Raw genomic sequence first — 21,139 nt, forward strand, 5'->3', positions numbered from 1 at the left:
GGGTAAGGGGAATAGCCTCCCCTTGCCTCGGGCTGACACATGAGCCTTGGCCTGCCTGTTGCCTGAGGCCTGTAAGGCCTCTGGCCTGCCTGTTGCAGTGCAAGTTAGGATTGATCTGTCCATGTCTCATTACACAGCACACTCATGCTGTTATTTTGCAAAACTTGGAATTCAAATATTTCAGCTTGGAAGGCAAAGCGGAACACGGATCCTTCCCCAAGCACACAGCCCTCCCCCCTTTCCAGTCTCCCATCTTCCCACCTATTCAAGGCAAAGCACCAGGCCTCTCTCCCACCAGGAGCCTGCCCTGGCCAGCAGCTCTGTACCCTGTATTTTCAGCTCTGCATTTTCAGTGGCCGCTCTGCTAGGTGCTACGTGACCCACCTGAAATTGGCTCGCGACCCTATTGGGTCCCAATCCACAGAGCGTCTGTTTCCCCTGGGAAACTTAAGAACATGAAAAACCGAAGTATCTTGACATTTGCCTTGACTAGCTACTCCTGGGAAGCTCACAAGCCAGAGAGGAAAACATTCTTCTGTCCTGCCATGGCTCCCCTGCAACTGGTATGCGGTAAGTAGCACATTGCTACAGGAGGCAGTGCAAAGCCATCGTGACTAGTAATCGTGGAGAGGCTCGGCCTCCTTGAATTTGTCAAACCTTTTTGTAAAGCCACTACCATGGGTTGTGGCAATGAATTCCACAGACGAATTGAAGAAGTGCCGCAGAAGTTCCACAAACAATGTAATGAAGTGCTTCCTTTAGTACCTCCTAAATCTCCCATCAATCAGTTTCATTGGATGACCTACTGGTTCTAGTAATGCAAGAGTAATGTCAGAATGCCAATGCAAGGGAGGGCACCAGAATGAGGTCTCTTGTTATCTGGTGTGCTCCCTGGGGCATTTGGTGGGCTGCTGTGAGATACAGGAAGCTGGACTAGATGGGCCTATGGCCTGATCCAGTGGGGCTGTTCTTATGTTCTTATGAGGAATACTGGTACAAAAGGTGAGCGGTGCCAGCCACAAGGCAGGAGCTTATCTGGTTTCCCTAGCACCAGTAAGTTGGTATAGGGGGTGGGCAGTGGGTGGGGAGGGGAAGTATCAGGGTGAAGAGAGAGACAGTCAGGGTGGGAATCAGGGTCACCAGGAGTCAGGTCAGTGCAGGCAGGGAGTGGTTAGTAGTGGTAAAGGTACTGCTAATATCCTATGCACCTTGCCTGGCCTTGCCATGTCTTGGCAGGTCCACTCAGGCTTGTACTAGCCGAGAAGCTGGCACACAACCAGGTAGGGCAACAGGAGGCTTACCTGGAGGTAAGTTTCCTTCAAGAAGGCCTCCTGACTGTCTCCCCACCACAGGATGCAGCTTAAAACTCCATGTTGCGGCTGCATCTGTGCAAATCTTCATTTTCTTCTTTAGTCACCTGGTGCTTGGGGAGCAGGTTGGCCTCTTAACCAATATGCTGCTGTAAGTGCCTCTAGGATCAGTGTGTCATTCATGACACACTTCCACTCTTTGCAATTGTTGGTGATATTTCTAGCCGCATCAACGGTCAATCGTTGGTCCCTTAGATCTTCCTCAATGTATTTAAGCCACGTTTTCATTGGTGCTACCCGTTGAACTCTTCACTAGGGAGGTCACTCAAACTTGTTCATGTCTGATTTGAGCAGAGTCCATGTTTCTGACCCATATAGAAGAACTGACAATAGGATTGGCATATAGGAAAAAGAGGCAAATATCTGTGCAGATAGTGGGGGAAAGGATTGGGGCGTTAATCTCCATGCTCCATTAATCTCCAAAAGTTTCTCTAAAACTTAAAAAAAACCCATCTAAGCGAGTGACTCTCACCACATCTTGTGATAGCAAACCCCAGAAGACAATGACATGTTGTGTAGGGTACTTCTCTGAACTTCCCTGAACCGACTGCCAATCAAATTCCGAGGCTGACCCTGCGTTCTAGTATTCCGAGACGGAGGGAACATTTTTCTCTTCCCACTTAATCCATAATTTCTATAAACTTCTACTCTAGTTAGCATTTTTTTGTGTTTTGCTCACAGATGGGCATGACTTGCAGGCATGCTTCTCTGTCGTTGAATTGTAGCTCCCGGAGCTGCCCTTCACAGGTCTTGTTGATACACAGCATATATTCAAATTCGTCATTCAGGCGCTTGTCAAACTCCAGCAACTGTTTCAGTATCTTACATGACCTTATACAGAGGCTTTTCTGGTGTGAGCAAAAGTTCCCATTTTTTTTTCATTGGCTTTTTTTGGAGACCCCCCCCCCCAACCCCAAGCCTTATAGAATGTGTTTTAATGATTTTCTAGCTTGTCATTGTTGATCCCCCCCCCCCGGTTCAAATCTGCTGTCAGTTTGCTGCAGATCTTTTGTAATTGATATTTTGCTAATTAAGAACTGGCATGTCTCTCTCTCCCGTGATGTGCCGCCTTGGGTTTGGATCAATTTGTTCATTGGTTTTATCTTTAAAAGTTAATTGTCTGAACATTTGCAGTAATGAACTCAGTGTCTTGCCGTGATATTTGGCAGCCATGAAGATAACATAACTTTGTCTGATGTACTGTAGAGAAAACCAGAAGCATGTTGAGAAGTTCACTGTCTCAGCTGTCAATTCACTGCCCACTACAGCTGGCAGGACGTGCCCCGGCGCTACAATGATGCCTCGGGATGGGGTCTCTGGCTCTAATCCAACACAGATTTTTTTTTTCACATGTTTCAACCCATTGAAATCAATGGGCTTAACACTCCATTGGATTGTTGCCCCTGAGTTGTTGTTTTTTTTTGTACTTGCGATTGTTTGATATATTAATCTGTTGCTTTTGGCTGCTCTGGCTTTTGTATGTTTTAATACGGTTTTAACCTTCTTGCTAACTACCTTGAGCACCAGGCTCTTAGCCTGGGGAAAGGTGGCATATAAATCTTCTAAATCAGTGGTTCCCAACCTTTAGGAGCCTACAAACCACTGATGCAAAAATTGGAATCGTAGTGGACCATCCTGCAACCCCACCCCACCCCCTACACACAGAAAAAATGCAATTATCTGGTGTGCTCCCTAGGGCATTTGGTGGGCCGCTATGAGATACAGGAAGCTGGACTAGATGGGCCTATGGCCTGATCCAGTGGGGCTGTTCTTATGTTCTTATAATTAGATAAAATTTATTAGATTTATTATTCATAGAGAAGACTTGTGGGATGCTGCTTTTGTTGGTTGCTGTTTTTGTTGACAGGCAGTCCATTCTCTGCCTTCTCTGGTGGTCTGTGGGCAAGTGTCTCCCAAGCAAGCGCTCCCCCACCGACTAAAAGAAGACAGAGAACAGACCACCCATAGCTGCAGCCGACACTTCAGTGCTGGCAGAGAGTGGTCTGTTTTCTGCCCTCTCTGGTGGTCCGTTGAGAGCGCTCATTCGACAAGCACTTTTCCTGGGGGGTGGGGGTGGGGGGTTGCAGTAGAACTGTTCCAAGTCTGTGGCTATGGTGCAGGCCTGAACAATGAAGGGGGATTCATGTAAATGTTTGGCCAGCAGTACAATGGTTAAAGTAAGTGGCATTTGCCAAAAGGAAGCAGATGCTGCTTGCTCTTAGCTGTTGCAAAAGGAATAGGCAAAAAGTTAGCAAACACAGTTGATAGCAGAGACACGTGTGATTATCCTGAATAGTCAGAAGGCCTCTGCCTTTCCATTGGACCATTTCAGCGACGTGGAGAGGGGGGATTTGCTGCATGGGTAACAGCCTATCCTCCATACCTACTTTACCCAGGCGTCGCGCACTGGAGAGGACACTCTGTTCCAGAGCCACCATTCAGAGCGTGGCGCCATGGTCTTCTGAGACTGAAGGATGCCAACAGTTTAGAGACATGAGACAGATGCAGCATCAGTGCACTACAGTATGGAACTTTCTGCCCCTCCCCTTGGCTTAACTGTGTGGGGTACACTGTGCTTGCTTCCCCTGTTGAGTTGGTGAATTGTGAGTTCCAGTTGAGTGTTTGTGGAGCCCTCCTGGGGCAGAGTACCTATAACAAGAATTCTGAGAAGACAGGTATTAACCAAATATTTTACATACCTGTTATGAAGGACAAGAGGTTGTTTGTACAAAGTGCTCCCTTTGTGTGCTCAATTTCTTTTCGCCATGGTTCCCCTTTCAGAGACCAGAGAGGTATAGCTCTATGCTGCACATCCAGTAATCTGAGCAGTAGTCTCCTGGCAGGGGCTCTAGTACTGTGGTTGGTGTCCTGTGATTGGCTGCCAAATGTAGTTTCTGTCCTATGAACCCTTGTAGGAAAGAGGGTCAAGTGGAGGAGATGCAATTTTCTGCTGCTTTTATTCATTCCTCATCCCCCCCCATGGGGTTACTGTTATCTACACTAGTTGGGTTGTTGGAGGAGTGTTTTTCCTGGATCAGTGTCACTGGAAAGGGGGGTTAGGATATGGAGCAGTGGCATAGTTAAACATCTGGCACCTGGAGGCACAAAAGTTTTTAACATCCTCCATATGACAAAATCAAATTTAACACCCTCTTTCACATCCAGTCATGTCTGGGAGGTGCCTCCTTGCGCCTCAGAAAGCATCCTGAAGGCCTTAGAAAGATACTTCCAGTTTTCACAACTTCTGAGGCCTGAGAAGGCTGTGCATGACTACTGTGACTGGTAGACCACTTTCTTACCACAGGTCTGCCATTGGGAGTATGAGTTGGCACCCCTTCAAGATGTGGTACCTGGGGCAATGTACCTCCTGCCTCCCTTAGCTACATCACTTATATGTTACGCATCAACTCTTCCTTGTCTCTCCCACGTCTATGTCACATTCCAATCTCCCCCCAATTTTGCCTTTCCCATTGGCAGAATTACACCCATATCTTAAGGACATCTGAGCTACATTGGCACAGTGCTTTTCCAGTGTGGTGCTGGCATCTGTGATGGGTGGACTTCTAAGCCAGGGGGGCTGTCAGCATAGATGGAGATATGCTCACTGGCGTCGCTAGGGGGGCGCGGGTCACACCGGGTGACACGCCAGGGGGTGACGCGCCCTGGGGGGAGGATGTGCTAACTTTGCGGAGTTAGGAGCTAGCCTGTCATGCCATAAATTGTTGGATACAGAATGGCTGGCAGAACGCAATGCAAAAAAACAGAATTGAAATCGCTCATTTTGTTCAAAGGTTATGGCCAAAAAACTGGAAGAAAAAAATGCATGGAGCCCTATGGAAAATGAAAGTGAGCTGTAGCGCGCGTTTACTCGCGAGTAGGCATACTTGCCATAATCCTTCGGAAAGGGCAGGCTGAGAGGAATCCAACGACACCAGAATGGTCCAGATCCAATGAATGCAGCCCCCAAAAAACACCCTAGAAACTCCCCCCCTCCCAGCTGCGAGTCTGCGAATTGAAGCCATGTAGTTGCGTTTACTTGCAAGAAGGCGAACTTACCTTAGTCAAGGAATGGTCCTGATCCAATGAATGCATCCCCCAAAAACACGGAGACGGAGGTCTCCCCTCCCAGCTGCGAGTCTATGGAGCTCTGTGGAAAGTGAAGCAGCCTCATGTCGCATTTACTCACGAGTAGGCAGGCGTACCATGGCTGGTGGTCAGGTCAGGCAAAGGGGAATGTGAGGACACTGGAATGGTCTGGATCCATGGAGCTGGAGCGCAACAAATGCTCCAGAAGGCAGCCTTCCTCCCCCCCTCTAAAAAAGACAAAAAGTGGCTTGAACTGGTAAGGGGAAGTTTTCTATTTTGCACTTGCAAAGCCAGGTGGGTCTTTATCTTGATATGCTTGAAACAGAAGAACTTTAAACTGGGCACTGGGAGGGCTGGAGATCTCACTGATTCTTTTGGGGGGGGGTTGTTATTGCAGGCAGACTACAGAGTAAGCCCCATTGACTACGATGGGACTTACTTCAGAGTAGACATGCATAGGATTGGGCTTACAGGCTGCAATCCTACCCACACTTTCCTGAGAGTAAGCCCCATTGACTACAATAGGACTTACTTCAGAGTAGATTCACTTGGTGGAACAGGACTGGCTCCCCTTTATGTAATTATTTAATTTTAATTTAATTATTTATAATTATTTATTTTAATTTGCTTGATGATGTCACTTCTGGCCATGACATCACTTCCAATGGATCCTGGACAGATTGTCATTCTAAAAAGTGGGTGCTAAAAGTTTGAGAACTGTTGGAATAAGTTGTTAGTAAGTTGACACAGGAGTGTGTGTGTGTGTGTGTGTGTGTGTGTGTGTGTGTGACTCTACAAGTTTTCAAAATCACTAAAATCAGAGTTTGGAGAAATAATCCCATCATGTTATATATCAATCAATGTGTAATTTCATGCAGAATGCAATGAAACAAACCACATTGAAATACCTATGTTATAACAAAAGGTACAGCCAAAAAACCGGTGGGGGGGGCAATGGTACATCACCATGCCCACCTGGGGCATTGCCCCGCCCACTGCATGGGGTGATGCGCAGGCCTCCAGGCACCAGGTGACTCGAATCCTAGTGACGCCACTGGTATGCTGGCATATCTCAATGATAGGATTAGGCTGTAAACTTGCAATCTTATACAGGCTTACATGTGAGCAAGTCCCATTGAACTCGGTGGGACTTACTTCTGAGTAGACATGCCTAGAGCTGTGCTGTGAGGAAGGCTCAGCAGAGCATAAGAGTACCATGTATGTTTTCAGCTGAGAGGTGCAAAGAGATTTTAGTGGGGAGATGTCAGATTTAGCAAGTTAAGTTAAACTGCAAAACGAAAAAAAGGAAGTGCCAGGCATTTTTAACAGTATTTGCTGTGATTTTCTTATATACCTCAAAATAATTCTAACAGTGTCAGCTAAACATGACAGACACGTTTGTGTTATGAAGAGAATTCTTTTGCCTTTGGTACCCATGCCTCATTAGTCCTTTTAAGTACATATATTACTAGTTGCTTGGCATGTAGAAACAATGAGCTGGCCAGAGGTATAGCGGTCCCCAAGGAGTAATTTCATAGGGGTTGCAATTCAAGGCAGGCAAGCAACTGCCCCCTTGCACAGATGTAGATCATGGGCAGCCAATTGCACTAGGGACTATTTTCCTCAAGGATGCCTACCAGAGAACTTAATTTTGAAGATTTTAAAATTCTTTAAGGGCACAATCCTAACCGGCAGTAATGCCGGTATAGGTGGCCCTGGAGGGTCGCAAACGTGCTGTAAAGCTTGTTTGCACCTCGTTAGGTGGCAGCTGTGTTGGTGCATTCAGATGCGCCGATGTGCAGACGGAGGCAGAAGCCTCTGCCGCGGCTCCTGTGCTGCTGCTTGTGTCGGCGTGAGCGCGCCGACATAAACAGCAAAGGTAGGTGTGGAGGGGAGGGAGCAGGAGGGGCCATTACTGGGCAGGGGAGGGCAGGGGAGGGCAGGCCCAGGGGCGGATGCGCAGGGAGCCTGGGGCGGGGCTGGGACCTGGCGGTTATGCTGGATCCCAACCTCCGTCCCTGGGGCGAGCAAAGCAGCTTTATGCTGCTCCACTCTCCTCAAAATTGCGCCACCTCTGGAGGTGGCACAGATCCAAGGGGACCCATAGGAGTGCACAGCCTTTACCCATGGGTAAGGGGAAGAGCTTCGCCTTGCCCGTGGCTGAACCGCTGCTCACTGCAATCCCACATTGGATGCAGCGCAAGCATCCTGGCTTGCCTTCTCCAGCGCGGTTTAGGATTTCACCCTAAGTGTTTCAAAAGCCCTCTGTCTTTCAGCAGGTTGTGCCACAGATCCCAGCTAGACTAGACCAACTGACAGACCAGTTGCTCCTTTGTCTCTCAGATAAGTTGGATGGCTCTTGCATTGGTCTTTGGCTGATTCTGGGATGGCAGGGCTGTGGGGCCCCTGGGATGATTGGGGAAGGGACCTGCTTGTCCAGGTGCTAAGCATAGCTGGCCCACCCCCAGCAGTCAGTCTACCCCCTCCCCAACTTCAGTTCAATGCTTGATTCCCTTCCCCTCTGAAAACACAGAAGTCTAGTATTTAGTTATAGCTGAGAAACTTGAGCCCATGGAGACTGACTGCACCACAGGGTCCTCAACCCCAGTCCTCCTCTCCCAATCTGGGAGTGTCCTTGGTCCCCAGTCTTGGGCCAGTACTATCATTGCCAGCAAGTAATCATCCTCTGCTTCACCTGGTCTCACCCTTTAACATGCCGTCCTGTCTCCCTCGCAACCCATACGCACCCAGCAGGTCTTTTGCCATTTCCATGCTCTGTCAGGCTGGCCCATCTGTTCTTGTGGCTTCACCAGCCTCTGTTTGGCTGTCTCCAGCCCCTTCTGGGCTTCAATGCACTGCCTCCACATCTCCTCCCGTCAAGGACAGCAGACAGCAGGGATTTTCAGGCCTCACGCTGGCCAGACCAACGGCGCGGGTGTCACAAGCACTGACTTAGCAGGATCTGGCAAGCATCGCTCTGCAGCATTCCGTCACCTGCTAATAAGAGAAGCTGTCATTCTGTTATTACATTTGTGCTACAAACTCTCAACATATGTCTGTCAAAAATAAATTACTTAGTAGTTAGTAAAGAGACAATACTCCGCTCCCCCCTCTCCAGCTTCAGTGAAATGTGTGATTCCTTCCCCTTTGAAAACTCAGAAGTCATTTAGTTACAGATAAGAATGTTGAACCCATGGAGACTGATCACAGCCTGTGGTACTCCAAAGGTCCCATTCTGTTCATGGGACAGCATTCTGTTCCATGTTTTTTTTACTATCTATAGCTGGAAGAGATAATCTGGGGGTTTGGCACAGTGGTCAACCTCCTCAGTCCTGCACCCAGGGCAGTGGTCATGATGGTGCCCATCTGCAGGCTGTTGCCACCCCCCACGCAAAAATCTACCCCCCCCCACTCACCTGAGACTCACGGAATCTTGTGCGACAAGCCCACATCGGGGAAGCCTCTCTGTTGTTTCCCGACACTATCAACTGTGCTTCTGGAAAACTGGAAGCACAGCTCTTCAACCTCTCCAGACTGAGAGCAAAGTCCAAAGTCCAGCTGAAATGTCTGCGTGACTTCCTCTTTGCCGACGATGCAGCTATCACTACCCACTCTGCCAAAGATCTCCAGCAGCTCATGGATCATTTTAGCAAGGCCTGCCAAGATTTTGGACTGACAATCAGCCTGAAGAGAACACAGGTCATGGTTCAGGATGTGGACTCACCTCCCTGCATTACAATCTCTGCACATGAACTGGAGGTTGTCCATGACTTTGTGTACCTTGGCTCAACGATCTCCGACACTCTTTCTCTCGATACCGAGCTAAACAAACGCATCGGTAAAGCAGCTACCACGTTTTCCAGACTCACAAAGAGAGTCTGGTCCAACAAGAAGCTGATGGAACATACCAAGATCCAGGTCTACAGAGCTTGCATCCTGAGTACACTTCTGTACTGCAGCGAGTCATGGACTCTTCGCTCACAACAGGAGAGGAAACTGAATGCTTTCCACATGCGCTGCCTCCGACGCATTCTCCGCATCACCTGGCAGGACAAAGTTCCTAACAACACAGTCCTGGAACATGCTGGAATCCCTAGCATGTATGCACTGCTGAAACAGAGATGCCTGCGTTGGCTCGGTCATGTCGTGAGAATGGATGATGGCCGGATCCCAAAGGATCTCATCTATGGAGAACTCGTGCAAGGAAAGCGCCCTACAGGTAGACCACAGCTGCGATACAAGGACATCTGCAAGAGGGATCTGAAGGCCTTAGGAATGGACCTCAACAAGTGGGAAACCCTGGCCTCTGAGCGGCCCGCTTGGAGGCAGGCTGTGCAGCATGGCCTTTCCCAGTTTGAAGAGACACTTTGCCAACAGTCTGAGGCAAAGAGGCACAGAAGGAAGGCCCATAGCCAGGGAGACAGACCAGGGACAGACTGCACTTGCTCCCAGTGTGGAAGGGATTGTCACTCCCGAATCGGCCTTTTCAGCCACACTAGACGCTGTTCCAGAACCACCTTTCAGAGCGCGATACCATAGTCTTTCGAGACTGAAGGTTGCCAACAACTACAAGTTTCCGACCCCGTCAGGAGCCTCAGAGAGTCTCCTATCTTTCTCAAGCGAATGGGGTGACCCAGTTACAGGAATTCCTGGATGAAATTGATTTGCTTGATCCTGAATTGGTGAGCCACCATTGCTGTGCAACGTCCTGATTTTAGAAATGGGCTATGTCAGAAGGCCAGATGCAAGGGAGGGCACCAGGATGAGGTCTCTTGTTATGTGGTGTGGTCCCTGGGGCATTTGGTGGGCTGCTGTGAGATACAGGAAGCTGGACTAGATGGGCCTATGGCCTGATCCAGTGGGGCTGTTCTTATGTTCTTATGCTTCAGCATGTATCCTAACCAGGAAACCCTCTGCCTTGTATGAATTTAACTTCAACTTGTTTGCCTGCATCCAACTTTCCACTGATTCACCATGGCTTCTGTCTGCACATGGGGCCACATTTGGGGTGGGGAAGGGAGCTGGAACTTGCAGTTGCATCGTAAAACTTTACATAGGCCTTTGTGGAGGTGAGTTTCTGAAAGCAGTTTGCTCCTTCTAGATGCTCAGTTTGGTCCTTTCTTTAAGAAGTGCCTGAAATATTTCTGTCTTGATCTTTCCTCCTTTATTTTTATGTGTTTCAGATTTGTTTATCATCTCCTCTTCCTTTTCCCATTTTTAGTTGGTTGTAATATTTTATGAGATTTATAGTACTTTGGGTCCTAACTCCCCCAGAACTAATGCAGCTGTGCTAATGGGGCATATGCTGCATTCTGCAGGGGAGGGGATGGGGACAGTCACTAAATCCTCTTCAAAGTAAGGGAACTTTCCCTTACCTCAGAAGAAGCCTGGGTCTCCTCAGATCTATACTGGCTATTTTCCTGGTGTATGTCAACGGAGAGTAAGAGAGAGGGAAGGGGAGAGAGAATGGGCTTAGGAACCCAGCACAAGTTGCTGCCTTCTCTCTCCAATCCACCTCCTGCCACCCCCCCCTCCCCAACCAGACACTACCCCAGTGGTTTTCAAACTCTCATGGAGAGTTTGAGCCACTGTAAGTGCTTGCGGGGGTGGGGGGGAGGCAGCGGAAGCAGGGGATCCCCAGGATCGTGCCACTCAGGGGGGCTGCAGGGGCTTGGGTGCACTTACCCAAGCCTCCTGCAGCATCCCAGGGGTGCAGGGAGCCCGGTGCAATCTTCAGCAGGGCTCCCCGCAGCAGTGAACGTAAAAGCGGAGCGATCGTGCCCCGTCTCCGCTAAAGCGGAAGTGGAGCGCGATCCTGGGGATCGCGTCGCTGCCTCCTCCCTGCCTCCAGGCTGCCCCCACCCCTTAAGGGGGCAGAGGCCAGGGCCCACAGGTTGGGCGTCGCGACGCCCCAGTTTGAAAAGCCCTGCACTACGCTGTTCCTCCACTTTCCCCATCCCCTTGCCGGGTGACCAGATACAATGGAGGACAGACTGCCTAGGTCTTTAACCATTGTATAAAAGAGGGAATTTGGGCAGGTGCAGCTTTTTAAACCCTTTCATGTTGAATTGCACCTGCCCAAATTCCCTTTTCTATGCAATGGTTAAAGGTATAGGTACTCTGTACTCCACTGTATCTGGTCACCCTGCCTCACTGCCCACTTGCTTACCTGTGCTCCTGGCTGTGACACTGAGCCACCAATATGCTGCAATTTGTGGCAGTGGCTTCCAGTGGTGTCGCTAATGAACATGTAGCCCTCTGGCGGCAGCTGCGGGGTAACAGGTTTCAGCAGCGTCACCTTTAGGATTGAGCTACCCATAGCTGACATGCTGGTGAGAAGGCTGGAGCATTCCCATGTGTGCCGTTGGCTGTCAGAATTCCTGCTGGACCAGGTAAATCCAGTGCAAGAGTAGGGGAAAACGGGGAGGCATGGAGGGGTAGAATCAGGAGGACATGGGGCAGGAGTTGCATATTCGGCTCAGGGCCATCAGTGCACACATTATCCTAATTCCCTTCCCAGGCCTGATCTGCCCGCACCAATCAACATGGATTTACACCAGTGATATGTCCACCCCGAGGAAACCAAATCAGCTGAAACCCGCCGCAGGATACACTGGTGCCTCTGTTTTGTCGCACTGGATTTAGCTAGGGTGGGTCGACAGATTCATGTCCTTGCTGCATATTGTTTGGCTCCAAGTGTCAAAAATTCATATTACTTGAAGCACGTGCCATGCAAGCATGTGCTTGGTTTTCATGTTATAGGGTCTGCCAGGGACTGCCTCCACCATGGTTCCAATTAAGTTCCTCTCCCCCTGCCTGCTACTTATACTTTCCAAGGAAAAATAGCTCCCATTGGCCATTTCCCCTCATTTGTCACCTACCAGTGACATGCAGGAAATGAGAGAGAGAGAGAGAGAGAGAGAGAGAGAGAGAGAGAGAGAGAGCTTGGCAATTATTCCAATTATTCCTCATTAATTCACAGAAAAATAAAAAGCAACAGTAGTGTCACATTGTTTATTAGGGGAAACGATAATGCCATCAAATAGTGAGCAAGGTTTTGAGTTTCCCAGAACTTTTATTTATGCTGGATATTCAGATAAAAAAAGGGGGGGGGAGCTGAAGAGAAAAATATGCCTCGGGGCCTGATGAAAAATTCTCAACACCTGCAGTTATAACCATCTTAAAGGAGCTATTATGCAAACTTAATTGGATTTTAGTTGGTCTTAATAACAGGTATTACATGATTGTTGCTTTGGGACCTTTTCCTAATGGATCAGCACAGCTCTCTGTTATGTTTATAGGAAGAAAATGCCATTTCTCCCCCCCAACATGCAAAAAAAGTGTTCCTTGCATTTTTGGCAACGTTTTCCATCAGAGCGGGCATTGAAGAGTGTTCAAAATAGGGAACTTTAAAGGAACTTTCAGGGAACTTTAAAGAAAAGGGCCCTGGGGATGAAATCCAGAGAAAAGACGTGAAGAACACAGTGCTTTGAAGTACATTGTGTATTTCAAAAAAGGTTGCCCATTATTTGAATTAGTTTTACAGAACAGAAAACTCTTCCCACATCCATTTGCCTGCCACAGAGCCTTTGCATGTTGCTCATAATGCTGAAGAAAGTTCCAGGGTGATAAAACACTCTTTGCTCTGGGGAAGAAAATAGCTCCATGGTAAAGCAAATGGAGCAGGCCCATTGTTCAACCCCAGACCAGTTAAAAAGATCAGATAGCAGGTGATGAGAACAATAACCTACCTGAGACTCTGGAAAGTGTCACCACCAGTGACAGTAGATCGCAAAGGGCTAGAAAGATGGAGCTGGTATAAGGAAAGGGGTGTTGAATTTAAATGGTTTGGAGGGTTAAATTCCCCACCCAGCAGATGCCAAGGACTGCACGCATAATGATTTTCACTTCAAACATCAATTCCATCTGTATTCACTACCATCAGTGCTTTGGTGCACTACAGTTCTGATCTCTACTTGACATGCTCCTTAACAATGGGGTTCTAGTTAGAGGGCATGGTGAGGTAGGGGGAAGTAAGACTAACAACAGATGATTCTGTGATTTGTGTGAAGTATGAGAGTGGTTCTGTGGGCCAAACTGTGGATCACTAAGGGGCCCAATAAGGTCCTTAGCCCTTATCTCTGACATATGCAGATGTCTCTAGAAAGCCCAGAAGAAGGGACAGAAGAAATAGCTACTGTTGCATTCTGTGCAGCTGATATTCAGTGGTGCATGGTCTCTGAACCTAGAGGCCCTATTTAGCCTTGTCACAGTCATCACAGTGATCCAATCCCCTTTTAAAGCAAGTGCCCACTAAAGCATCTACAGTAATGTCATCAATTATTCTGAATTTTGGACAGACTTTCCTTTGTCTCTAATCTGATTCTCCTGTCAATCCATTTCACTGGATGGTTCCAATTTTTGCAGTCTGAAGGAAAGAGAAAAATTTCTGTCTACCTGCTTTCTTCACCCCATGTTTACAAACCTCTATCATGTCACTCCCATCTGAGTGAGTGATGATCTGAGTGAGATCTGAGTGATGGGACTCATCAGCCTAGGAAGGCAGCTCATCTAAGAGAAGGAAACTCTGACCTCAAACCTCCACTGCCTTGTGGCTACATCCAGTTCTGGAAAAGGCTTCAGGAGTCAACCTTGAGGCAAAATCAGGAGCCGGAGTCCCTTAGGCAGTTCATGGCTGAACACAGTCACGTTCTGGCAACTCCTGCGACGCCGCTGGAACCAACCGTATTGGCTTCTGCCTTTCCATTGGACCATTCCAGCGACGTGGAGAGGGGGGATTTGCTGCATGGGTAACAGCCTATCCTCCATACCTTCTTTACCCAGGCTTCGCGCACTGGAGAGGACACTCCAACTTCGCCATATGGTGTCGGCACAACACGGGAAGCAGCAGTTTACCGGTTATAAGTCTTTGCTCGATTGGCGTAGAGCATGACGCCAGGGGCTGCTTCCGACGGTGGGAGAGATCATTGCATCTCATTGGGCAGCTACCGCCCGCCTTAAGCTGGGCAGTCCCCAGCCAGTAAGGTGTTGCCTCGCCACGGTCCGTTAACCTCATGGGGTGCGTGGGGTTTAGGGTGAAAATCGACAAGCGGATCGACAACTCTGCACCATGCAACAGAAAACAGAAAACTACTGCCCTAAAGCTGGGCACCTGGAATGTTAGGACAATGACACCTGGCTTCTCTGATGACCTGCAAGAAATAGACGACGCACGCAAAACAGCTGTCATCGACATGGAGCTGAGCAGACTGCAGATGGACATCGTCGCCCTTCAAGAGACTAGGCTGCCAGATTCCGGATCTGTCAAGGAGAGAAATTTCTCATTTTTCTGGCAGGGAAAACCACCAAACGAAACCAGGGAACATGGTGTTGGCTTTGCGGTCAGAAATACCCTGCTGAAATCCATCATCCCACCTACTGTGGGAAGTGAAAGAATTTTGTCCCTGCAGCTCCAGTCATCAGCAGGACCTTATGTCATCAGTGCTTATGCACCGACTCTGTCGTCTCCAGCAGAAGCCAAAGACAAATTCTATGATGACCTGGCCACCACTGTCAAGAAAATCCCTGTAAAAGAGCCATTGTTCATCCTCGGCGATTTCAATGCTAGAGTTGGTGCTGATTACAGTTCATGGCCCACTTGCTTAGGTCAGTTTGGCACTGGGAGGATGAACGAAAATGGCCAACGCCTGCTAGAGTTTTGCTGTCATCACGGTCTCTGTGTCAGCAACACGTTCTTCAACACAAAGCCCCAACATAGAGTCTCTTGGAGACATCCAAGATCAAAGCACTGGCACCAGCTCGACCTGATCCTCACCAGACGCTCCAGCCTTCCCACCATCAAGATCACACGCAGTTATCATGGTGCTGCCTGCGACACTGACCACTCCCTGGTGTGCAGCAGAGTGAAACTGCAAACAAAGCGACTGTATCACACGAAAAAGGAAGGAAGACCTCGCATTGATACCAGCAAGACCCGGGATCAGAGAAAAGTGGAGGAATTTGCACAAGCGCTTGAGGAATCTCTTCCAGGCCCGGCCGACGCAAACGCATCCAACAGATGGGAACATTTCAAGAATACCGTTTACAACACCGCCTTGTCCATATTCGGCAAAAAGACCAACAAGGCGGCAGACTGGTTTGAAGCCCACTCTGAGGAGTTGACACCAGTCATTGAGGAAAAGAGGAGAGCTCAAGCAGCATACAAGGCCTGTCCCAGTGAGCGCAACCTGCAGGTCCTCTGAACTGCTCGCAGCAAAGTCCAACAGACTGCCAGGAGATGTGCTAACGACTACTGGCTCCAGCTCTGTTCCGAGATACAGATAGCAGCTGACACGGGCAACATCAAGGGGATGTATGATGGTATCAAGCAGGCCCTAGGTCCAACACAGAAGAAAATTGCCCCTCTGAAGTCTGCCACAGGCGAGGTCATCCAGGATCGGGCGCAGCAGATGGAACGCTGGGTGCAGCACTACTCTGAGCTATATTCCAGAGAAAATGTAGTCACCGAAGAAGCACTGAACAACATTGAGTGCCTGCCTGTGCTGGAAGAGCTTGACAGTGAACCAACCCTAGAAGAACTTCACGTGGCCCTGGACTCCCTTGCCTTTGGCAAGGCACCTGGAAAAGACAGCATCCCTGCTGAAGTCCTAAAATGCTGCAAAGAGATCATCGTCACTGAGCTGCATGAAATCCTCTGTCTCTGCTGGAGAGAAGGTGGAGTACCTCAAGACATGAGGGATCCAAACATCATCACGCTGTACAAGAACAAAGGTGACAGGGGTGACTGCAACAACTACCGCGGCATCTCTCTCCTTAGCGTTGTAGGAAAGCTGTTTGCCCGAGTTGTACTAAAGAGGCTCCAGGTACTTGCAGAGAGCGTCTATCCAGAATCGCAGTGTGGATTCCGAGCCAACAGGTCCACCACTGATATGGTATTCTCCCTTAGACAACTGCAGGAGAAATGCAGGGAACAACGACAGCCACTCTTTATAGCCTTCATAGATCTCACAAAGGCTTTCGACCTGGTCAGCAGAGACGGCCTCTTCAAGATTCTCCCCAAGATTGGATGTCCACCCAGGCTCCTCAGCATCATCAGATCTTTCCACAAGGACATGAAGGGCACTGTTGTCTTCGATGGCTCCACATCAGACCCTTTTGACATCCGAAGCGGAGTGAAGCAGGGCTGTGTTCTTGCACCAACCTTGTTTGGGATTTTCTTCGCTGTCCTGCTGAAGCAGGCCTTTGGAACTGCAACAGAAGGCATCTATCTCCGGACCAGATCAGACGGAAAGCTCTTCAACCTCTCCAGACTGAGAGCAAAATCCAAAGTCCAACTGAAATGTCTGCGTGACTTCCTCTTTGCCGACGATGCAGCGGTCACTACCCACTCTGCCAAAGATCTCCAGCAGCTCATGGATCGTTTTAGCAAGGCCTGCCAAGATTTTGGACTGACACTCAGCCTGAAGAAAACACAGGCCATGGTTCAGGATGTGGACTCACCTCCCTGCATTACAATCTCTGAGCATGAACTGGAGGTTGTCCGTGACTTTGTGTACCTTGGCTCAATGATCTCCGACACTCATTCTCTCGATACCGAGCTAAACAAGCGCATCGGTAAAGCAGCTACCACGTTTTCCAGACTCACAAAGAGAGTCTGGTCCAACAAGAAGCTGACGGAACATACCAAGATCCAGGTCTACAGAGCTTGCGTCCTGAGTACACTTCTGTACTGCAGCGAGTCATGGACTCTTCACTCACAACAGGAGAGGAAACTGAGCGCTTTCCACATGCGCTGCCTCCGACGCATCCTCGGCATCACCTGGCAGGACAAAGTTCCAAACAACACAGTCCTGGAACGTGCTGGAATCCCTAGCATGTATTCACTGCTGAAACAGAGACGCCTGCGTTGGCTTGGTCATGTCGTGAGAATGGATGATGGCCGGATCCCAAAGGATCTCCTCTATGGAGAACTCGTGCAAGGAAAGCGCCCTACAGGTAGACCACAGCTGCGATACAAGGATATCCGCAAGAGGGATCTGAAGGCCTTAGGAGTGGACCTCAACAAGTGGGAAACCCTGGCCTCTGAGCGGCCCGCTTGGAGGCAGGCTGTGCAGCATGGCCTTTCCCAGTTTGAAGAGACACTTTGCCAACAGTCTGAGGCTAAGAGGCAAAGAAGGAAGGCCCATAGCCAGGGAGACAGACCAGGGACAGACTGCACTTGCTCCCGGTGTGGAAGGGATTGTCACTCCCAGATTGGCCTTTTCAGCCACACTAGAACCACCTTTCAGAGGTGTGCCAGAACCACCTTTCAGAGCGCGATACCATAGTCTTTCGAGACTGAAGGTTGCCAATACAATCATGTCACTTGCACACTCAGTACCACTTCTCTTTTTTTTCAAAACTAAAGCATAAAAATGTATTACTGATCTCATCCCTGAAGAACCCCTAATAAACCCTTGAAACCCTCTTCTCCAAAGAGAAGACTTTAAAACCCCAAATGTGGAGCAAAATGTAAACATTTCTATATATCTCCCAGAATACCTGTTATTCACTCACAATCCCTAAGTTTTTGGAGAAATATTATAGCTGAGATCCATCAATGCATTCCAGTTCTCATTTTCAGGAATGTATCTGGGCTCACCTCAACCCCTCCACCCTTTCTCAGCATTTACACTTTAAGAAGTGTAAATTTTTAAGTAAAAAAAAGACTGTCGCCATGCAATATGTGAATGGAATAGATTTTATAAAACTTCACAAAGCCTAAAAGTATTACATTCCATGAGCAGAAGGGGGCACCCTAGGAATAATAAAATATCTGGTAGGCTGTTGCAGTGTAAACAGCATTTAACCTACTCTGATGAAAATTCACTCCACACAGTACTGCGAGAACAAGGACTTAAGAAATAGAGCTGTTGCATAAGGGGATCTAAGATGGCATTTAGAAAAAGGCAAAATGCTTCCTGCATTTGTGTCACATGGCCACATATAGGAGGAAATTTACATTTCTATCATATAGTAAGTCAGTCATTCTTGGATTTTGTGAGTACCTTTTATAGTAGGATCTAACTAGACACAGCTAATGTGTTCACCTGAAAATGCATTGAGGGTCGTCACTTGTAAAGGAGAACAGGACAGCTCTAATGAGAAACTTGGCAGCTTTCCTCATTCCATGTGACAAGCAGCACTGAATGCTACTAAAGATACAAGAGTCTTTTCCTCTGGTCACCCCAAAAGCATAGTAAGACCTGTTAGTATATCTGAAGTATGCAATGTAAAGAATACTTGGTGTTTTTTTTTCATAGATTTGATGGCCATTCACTGATCATGTGCTGGCACAGACCTTCCATTTCCTTGTGGAATTTTGCACTGGGGCAAAAAAAACAACCCAAACTTCTCTGTAAAACGGTGATGTCTCCATACATTGCCCAAATGCCCCAAATAAGATATGAGACAAGGTGACTGGATACAAACAGGTCACAACTTTATTAATGTTAACACATTGCACTCATGTTTTGGTTACTTTATAAAGGAATAGCTAGACATGGTGCTCAGCATTTGACTGGAGCCTAATAAATAGCAGAACTGCATCCAATTCTCTCCTCTCTTCCCATAACATTTAGATAGATTTACCTGTCCTTGGATTTTCCACCCTTGCTAGTAGCAGCCAATGATATGGAATGGATGGAGAGCCACATGATGTGATAGCCTCATAATATAGGTAACTTTGCCTAAACTTTGCTGTAAGAGGTAGGAGAACTTGATAAGGAGCTTTGGTTGTCAACCATGGCACCATATCAAGCAGCAAGGCTAGTTCTGTCCTAAAGCACCACGTGTACCAGTAACTAGTCCCCTGGATAGTTATAGGGCTTAATAGGGCAATCTTTTCTCCTTTCCCCATGACAGGTTATGCTCATACCTTCAGGCAGCAGCCACTAGCCAGGCCATAAGAAAACTGTGGCATTACAAAAGGTGCGGTGCCATAGTGTATGCTCTGGGGCACTGGTGCAAATGGTCAGAAGCCCTGTGCATGCACTAGCAGCTCCCAGATGCTACACCAGTGCAGGTAAGGTGGCAGCAGAGGCAGTTTTAGGGAAGGAGGGGGAGGATCAGGATGGGGAGCAGAGTCAGCAGGGGCAAATCTTGGTGGCACTAGCACATGCCATATCCTATCATCATTTTGCCAGCCTGACACATTTCCTGCCACTCCTCAGACTGTTACCCTACATATGCTTGATCTCATCTGATCTTAGAAGCTAAGCAGGGCCAGGCCTGGTTAGTACTTGGATGGGAAACTGCCTGGGAATACCGGGTGCTGTAGGCTTATAGTCTTTCGAGACTGAAGGTTGCCAACCAACCAACCAATGCCTCAGACCTAGACCAGCAAAATAGCTGGTGTAGGTCTGAGGAGACTCATCAGAGGCCAAGCGGTTTGCTAAGAGGTAAGTAAAAATTTTTTACTTACCACTCCTGGACTGTCTGGTCAGCCTCCCCACCACCACCACCACCACCATTGGATGCAGCACACACTCTAGCAGTGTGGCTGCATTGCATAGGACAGCAGAAGAGGAGTTAGGATTGGTCCATAAGAATAGTCTCCTGAATCAGACCAAAGGTCCATCTAGTCCAGCGTCCTTCATCCCCAATGGCCAAAAGCCGGTAAGCTATTGAAAGCAATATATATCACCTGCTGTTGCTTCCCCCTGTTCATCAACTGGTATTCTGCCTCTAACAGCAAATGATTTGCTACTTGCAAATGCATCCCATACTCTTTTAAAGTCATCTCAGCTAACGGCCATCATTATCTCTTGCGGCAGTGAATTCCATAAGGTGAACTGTGTGATGTGTGAAGAAGTACTTCCTTTTGTCTGTTCTGAACCTACCATCAGTTAATTTCATTGGATGACCCCCTCCCAAGTTTTAGTGCTCTGAACCTAATTACCTTGGGTCCCTTCCGGAAGAAAGGCGGGGTATAAATAAAGTAAATAATTACAGGGATTAGAGATGTCTCTGCATGTCTATCCCAATCACTCCTTCCTCTTGGTACAATCTGGTTATGGATTACATTTATATCCTGCCTTTCTTTTATTATGGAACACAAGGGGTTTCCAGGAAGTCACCATCCAGGCACTGATCAGATGGCCAAAACAGATGCCCTCAGGCCATTTGATTTGGAGAAACCTGTATCCAGGTGAGAGAGGAAGGTAAATGGAGATAAAGGATGTGTACACAGAAATCCAGATTCCCATAATGCTGCTTAGTCACACACCTGTGCATGTGCATCAAGGGGAAAACACATTGATCCCAATGGAACCGTAGTCCTTTGAGGACAAAACTGGAGCATGTTATCTTTCATTATCTCTACCCCCATTTTATTCCCTATTCTATCATTTACCACCACAACTCACTTGAGCCATACAGGCTCTTAGTGGTAACAGAAATGGAAATAAAATACATGGAGACCATCCTCTAGAGTAGTGGCTTAACTACCGGTACATTACAAATGCATTTAATAAATTGATTTTTTTTTTTTAGAGCAAACTAAGCTTACTTAAATCCTATCCTCATCTGTCAGCACTACACAGTTTTAATAAGGGCACATAATTATATAAGACACAGTGCAAGGATTTAATAATGATATAAGTTACCCTGAATTATTTAATAGC

General features: G+C 48.0%; 1 long non-coding RNA gene across 5 annotated transcripts in view; it reads right to left on the minus strand.

Moving 5' to 3' along the window:
- LOC136640139 (uncharacterized) overlaps positions 1–8,420 on the minus strand; it is a 63,037-nt gene extending 54,617 nt beyond the window's left edge. For 4 of the 5 annotated variants that reach the window (XR_010793768.1, XR_010793769.1, XR_010793771.1 and 1 more), the window contains exons 1-3: positions 8,204–8,420; positions 5,427–5,517; positions 4,070–4,278 (exon numbers count right to left, since the gene is read on the minus strand). This is a non-coding gene — a long non-coding RNA (uncharacterized lncRNA). The remainder of the gene's footprint in view (positions 1–4,069; positions 4,279–5,426; positions 5,518–8,203) is intronic. The other variant, XR_010793770.1, reaches the window with a different exon arrangement.
- Positions 8,421–21,139: the final 12,719 nt, after the last annotated feature.

Source organism: Tiliqua scincoides, chromosome 2, assembly GCF_035046505.1.
Source record: "Tiliqua scincoides isolate rTilSci1 chromosome 2, rTilSci1.hap2, whole genome shotgun sequence".
In the NCBI taxonomy this organism is placed as follows: Eukaryota; Metazoa; Chordata; class Lepidosauria; order Squamata; family Scincidae; genus Tiliqua; species Tiliqua scincoides.